The sequence below is a fragment of the Cimex lectularius genome, unplaced genomic scaffold, assembly GCF_000648675.2.
Source record: "Cimex lectularius strain Harlan isolate CLEC.00 unplaced genomic scaffold, Clec_2.1 scaffold313, whole genome shotgun sequence".
In the NCBI taxonomy this organism is placed as follows: domain Eukaryota; kingdom Metazoa; phylum Arthropoda; class Insecta; order Hemiptera; family Cimicidae; genus Cimex; species Cimex lectularius.
In genome coordinates, this window is record NW_019392880.1 from 412831 (window position 1) to 418830 (window position 6000).

Here is a 6000-nt window from a genome sequence, read left to right on the forward strand (position 1 = left end):
AATCGGATATAATTTTATTACACGGGAATTACACATTGCATGAAACCGAATTGTCGCGTGATGCTCGTTCGACCCTTTTACCACGCGCGGTTTGCTCTAAATCATAAAACTACAATCAGTTTTTACTGTAACCGATCAGTTTGATGTCTCAGTCCGGATAATTTTTAGAATTCACGCGTATACATTGTTATCCGCTGTCGTCAAAGTGGCGGGTAGAAATATGATTTCCTAAAAGTACGAGTAAATTCTTTCTACAAATTTTTCAAATCGCGTGTTCTTGAAAGTACAGTTCCGGTCTCTTCGGCCAGGGTGGTCCAATTAAAGTTTTGAACAGGGGGGCGTCGGTGGCCGCAAGGTTTAGTCTTTGACACGGCGCTCATCACTGGAAGTTAAAGGTCCCGGGTTCGAATCCAGCGGCTCTGCATTCGAACCCGACATACTTACAAATGGGCTTTTTTTTTCAAAAACACCGGCACCCTGAGGGTTTATATGACCTCTGCTGTTGCGAACCCTCGTAAATAAATAACTAAATAAAAGTTTTGAACAAATTTTGTTCGTTTTTCAAAGTCATATAGCGGAATTCGGTCTTATAAGTCGTAGTCTTCTGACAAGTCCTTGTCTCTTACGTCTTGGAGTATTCTGGCCTGGGCAGTAGGGTTAGAATGGTTCGAGAGCTTGGTGGAAGGTTTGGAAGCGTGATAAAAAAAAAAATGTTAGGTCGTTGTGACAGTAAGGATAGTGACATAGTAAGAAGCTATGGTAATTGGTCTGAGGACTTCTGATTGAAAGGATCCGTTGGAAATTGGATGGCTTTGCAGTTCCACAGAGGTCGGGGTGTATAGTATTAGTCGAGTGTTGGATAGTCAAAACAGGATTCGATCCTAAAACTCTTGGTAGGTGTCCAAGTCATCTGCTAAGATATCCCATAAGGTATCTATACATAGAGAGCTACTCTAAAGAAACTGATTATTGACTTCCAATATAACTGAATGGGCCACTGAAGACGACGCTACTGACGCGTTAATGATCAGGTCCAGTCAATTCGGTAGCTGAGTAAGTGTCTAAACTTGCTCAGTTGCGGATGATTTTCAAGATGGACGGTGAACAGGTGAATATTTTTTGTGAGAGAGGTTAAAAACCATTCTGTTTTATAGTACTTTACGCTTTCCGGTTGCTCGAACAAAGTCGATAAGGAAAAAGCATAACATGAAGTTGGAAAAAAGCATGAAGTTTGTATTCTTTCTCTTCTGTAGCCAAAGATGGTACAGAAATATGACAGCTTCATCGATTCTCTATCGACGAACAAAAACAGTTACGATGTTCTTTCCATGATTTCACTGAAGAAACTACTGATTTCAATCATCTTGAATAGCTTCTTGAGTAGTTCCGAGTCAGTAATGAGTGAATTCCGGTCGTTTTATACAAGATGTTAAATGCCAATACTGCCACGGTGGATTCACCCAATAAAACGTAGTTCAGATTTGTCACATAAAATCGTAATTTCTCAACTTTAGCGGATTTAAGATCTGACCTTTATTTCGCAAACTATATTACATTTTTCATAAGATAACATTTTCGATAATAGAAAGTCTTATCAAAAAGCCAAAAAAAAGTCACAGTTAATGAAAATAAGCACACAAACTTGATCTACTTCTACAATTAACAACTGCTGGTCGATCACTACGTTCAACCTGATGGTTACTAAAGGTAAAAAAAGCTGAAATGCGTCTGACAATCCAAAATATCGAACACAGGAAGACCAATGAAGACCAAAAACGAACAAACTACTGGGTTTTCTCTCCAGTCATGTATCAGTTAGTGGTTCTATCGCACGATGTTACCACCCCATGCGATTCTGCCCGAAATCTCTCCCGCACATAGTTCAATTTATGTAAAAACAAATATTTTTTCTTTTGAAGAAAATCGTTCATAGAATTTGATACAAACAATCTAACGTTCTGTACTATACCGACCGCGTCTTGCAGGATCAGAACTTGTTGGCAGTTAAGACTGTATAACTCACAATTTCGCGCAGAATCTTTCGAACTGCGGGCAAGCAGAGAAAATCAGACAGGGACGTGATTAATAAATTATTCAAGTTTCATAAAAAAACCTACAGGATTTTTTTCTCACTGCCTCCATTTAAGCAACCGAAAAGACTGTTGACCAATCGTATCAGGATTTGCCCAGTAAACCAGGGATCATAGGAAAGAGTCAAGGTAGAAATCTCGTTCTGGTAGAACCGAACTACATTTTATTTAGTTAATCTACGAAGGCAGTATTGACATTTAACTCTTTGACACCATGTATAGTAGGTGAATACATCAGAGATGTAACCATTCAGTGCTTTAAGCAAAACGAAGCTAGTACCAGTACAATTTTCTGCCAAATAGGTCATTATTGTTTGGACGACAGGTACATGCACAAAACAATAAACAACGCTCTCCTATAACCTGGTCATGATAGCTCGGTTTTTAATCTAATATTTTCCCTAACATAAATAATTAATAATAATGTAGTTATAACGAAATCAACGAGGTATCGCTATACAGAAACTTCACCACGTTCTGCCAAAAAAAGAGGAGAAAACGTATGCATTATGTTACTAAGAATGCCGTAAGCAGAAGAGGAAGAAGAGTCGAAAATAGATCAACTATCAACAGCTTGATCAACTATCTGAAGATGTTTTTAGTTGAGATAAAAAAGTCAATGGCACGAGCGGGATTCGAACCCACGATCTTCGGCTCAATAAGCCGCTGCACTACCACTTGAGCTATCGTGACGCCGATCCACTCGGACACCAACTCCCCGTCTCAACCAACAACCTTTCGAATTTTCCCTCCGTTTTGCTGTTTTTCAGGTTCAGATGGGGAGTTGGTATCCGAGTGGATGGAAGTCGTTAGAGCAGCGGCGTATAGCCGAAGGTCATGGGTTCGAATCCCGCACGTGACACTAACTTAATGTTTTTTTATTTTTTTTTTATTTTACGAGGGTTCGCAACAGCAGAGGTCATATAAACCCTCAAGGTTTTGAAAAAAAGCCCATTTGTAAGTATGTCGGGTTCGAATGCAGGGCCGCTGAATTCGAACCCCGGACCTTTACCTTACTGTGATGAGCGCCGTGTCAACGCCTAAACCGTTGCGGCCACCGACGCCCCACTAACTTAATGTTAATGTTATATTTGTTAACAAAAATTTCTGTTGAAAAACTCGTCACAAATGGACAATGCTGGACAGATTTACTTACATAACTGGCTAAAGTATGTATGTGGTTTTTTTCCTACCAACCATCCAAATTATAAATACCATTGAATATATAGTAAATGAATAGTTTTTAGTGAATTTAGATTCACTAACTGATGTTTAGAAGTAACCACATTGTGAATTGAATTGGGCATAGTTGTCTAATCCGTCCCAAAGCTTGAACATCTTATAATAAAATGTATTATTTGTCTGTTCACAGGTTAGTCTGGCCTCCAGAGAATGGCACCTGTCACCACCCACAAGGGTAAATTTTATTTTACAGTCGATTACGCCCTTAAAGTAAAATAAATATGAAGGGCAGGGGAGTTAGGCGAGCCCCTGTTATGGGGTGCTGGGATCCCACGAGCTCATTTCACCTCGAGCGGACGGATGCAAATTAATTATCCATTATCAGAATTCGGACGAGGTGGATAGCGTGGTAATTCGCCCAGGGTGGCACGTGGCCGGGACAATTACGCCTCGCCCTCGCCGCCACGTGTCTCGGAAGAGTAACAACAAAATTAAAACAACACTGATACACGCGTCGACGTAGGTCGCCGATGGCCCTTTTTACATCGAATCCTTTCAAATCTGTTTGCCCAAGGCAGAAATCCGGCGGGCCCATTGTCGAAATTAGTGTTTATCCGCCGGCCGGCCTCTGTCCTCCACTCCTGATAATGTACCACTTGCTTATATTAGTATTTTTCCGACCGTGAATGTTTGGCGAGCCCTTCCCGACACGCTCTCCGGCACAGTTGAGAGATACAGCCTCTCTGAGATATTGTAAATATTTGCTGGGGGGGGGGTTAGTGTGATCGACCGGCTTATGCCCCCTGACCGGCGGCCGCTCTTCACGACACCGCTTCAGAAATCTCAACCCACGTTATCCACCTGGTTTTGATTTTTAAGTTTATTCCGTCTTCATTATAAACGGATTCAGAACAATATTTAGGTGAGGCCCAAGCAGATATGCCACGACGTTTACGAATAGCCTAATGGGATATTTAAAGCTTTTTCATCTCGGCTTTAACATCAACTTAGCGGTTTTCGTGATGTCAGGTTTAGATAGACAGTTTTGCATCGAGATTAAGAAGGAAGACGTTGCACAAACATATGCAGGTGTTGATACCTGGGATAGTTAAATTTCAGGATATGTTCAGTTGGTTGAGGAAACGAATGTTGAGGTCGTGTGGGATAGAGAGGTTAGCGACGTAGTAAGGAGCTTTGACGATTTGTCTGATATCTTTTGATTTGATGTGCCGGATGATGGATGGCTTGGCGAAACCCCAAATTTCCACTGTCTATCCAAAGAGGTCATAGTAATAAGATTTCCGTCGTAAATGTCTTCGTAGTTGTTTATGTTTTCTGTTAAGTTGTTGATTCCTGGTATAGTCCTAAGCATCTGACTTGATTTTTGAGTGATGTTGGACGTAGCTTAGGTAGGATTCGGGTTAGAAGACAGAATTGCAGTAGTAATGTTGGTGTGTGTAGGAAAGTAAGCCGTATAAATGGTAAACAGGATGAGACCATGCATGCTCCCTTGCGCGACTCCTGCTTGATTGATCTAACATCTGCACCTCACTCTGAAGCAGAGTTTAAAATATATTTCGGTCCTAACAGTTTTCTTAGTTGTCAAGTCTTATGTTAAGTTGCTAATGACAGCCTGTCGTCTAGAAGTAATCCTTAGTATCAGACTCGAGTGGAAGTCAGTTGCTCCTTGTTGGTGATGGACATTGGAGGAAACACTGTTTTTTTTTTTTTTTAACTGTGCATATTTTTCGTTTTTCAGTCTCGTTTTCTACTTTTTGCATCAGTCTTTAATAAACTCTTGTTGTTTTTGCAAGTTGGAAGTTGCTTCATCTGAACCTTATAAGACAGAATTGAGGTGTGATGATGGTGTGATAAAGGAGTATAATTGTATATATCTGTAAGATATTTGGGATAGTCAAATTTTGCAACTTATAAAAATTTACTCCAACTTGCATTTTCATAGTAAATTAGTCATACTACAACATTTATTGAGCAGGTCCAAAATAATCTAACTGCAGGTTTTCTGTTTCTTGCGCTTCTGCCAAGACAAGGATATCTGATCGTCACTTGGTATGTTCATAGCATATGACGAAGTTTTTTGAGTGTCAACTCAGCGATGATGTACTCTGTAAGCACATACGAGACTATGAGTGGCCCATCACTACAGGCACGTTTTAAACACATTTTAAGCCAGGGATAGATTTTAACCTTAATTTTTTTATTTGTATCCTGTATATACATTTCATAGATTTGTACTTGTGATTTTCACCCGATTTTCAGCATTGATCTCGGAGGACCCATGTCTTGAAAAAACAGCTTAGGTGGGCAGGTTTGCTGCTGAGGATTTAGGGGCGAATAGGTCTCAGGTTTTTTACAATATACTAGTGAAACAATGTTAAAACAATGAGTAATAATGAATCTCTAGTAATAGAATGAATCTAAAGAAATAATAATGAGTAATAATGTATCTCCTGAACCGTCAGGGCTGTGAGTTAAAATACGTTTTCATCAGAAATATATCTCAGTTGATACCGTATGGGGCTTGGATGGTATAAATCCAACCTGTTCATCTTAAACATTCTCTCCAATTTTCTTTCTAATACCTTGCATATGGAGGGGGTTCCTGAAAGTATCTGCTGCCACAAACACTTTTCCTTTGTCTCTTTGAGTCTTAACATGTTTCATTTGATTCCCTTTAAAAGCGAGTAAAAAACCTAATCGCGGGAGA

The 6000-nt window shown here is 39.9% G+C and overlaps 1 protein-coding gene across 1 annotated transcript in view; it reads left to right on the top strand.

The window, feature by feature from the left end:
• LOC106672920 (silk gland factor 1) overlaps positions 1-3480 on the top strand; it is a 109497-nt gene extending 106017 nt beyond the window's left edge. Inside the window, exon 2 of the mRNA XM_024229010.1 lies at positions 3463-3480. The gene's annotated coding sequence lies outside the window, so the exon portion shown is untranslated. The remainder of the gene's footprint in view (positions 1-3462) is intronic.
• The last annotated feature ends 2520 nt before the right edge of the window (positions 3481-6000 follow it).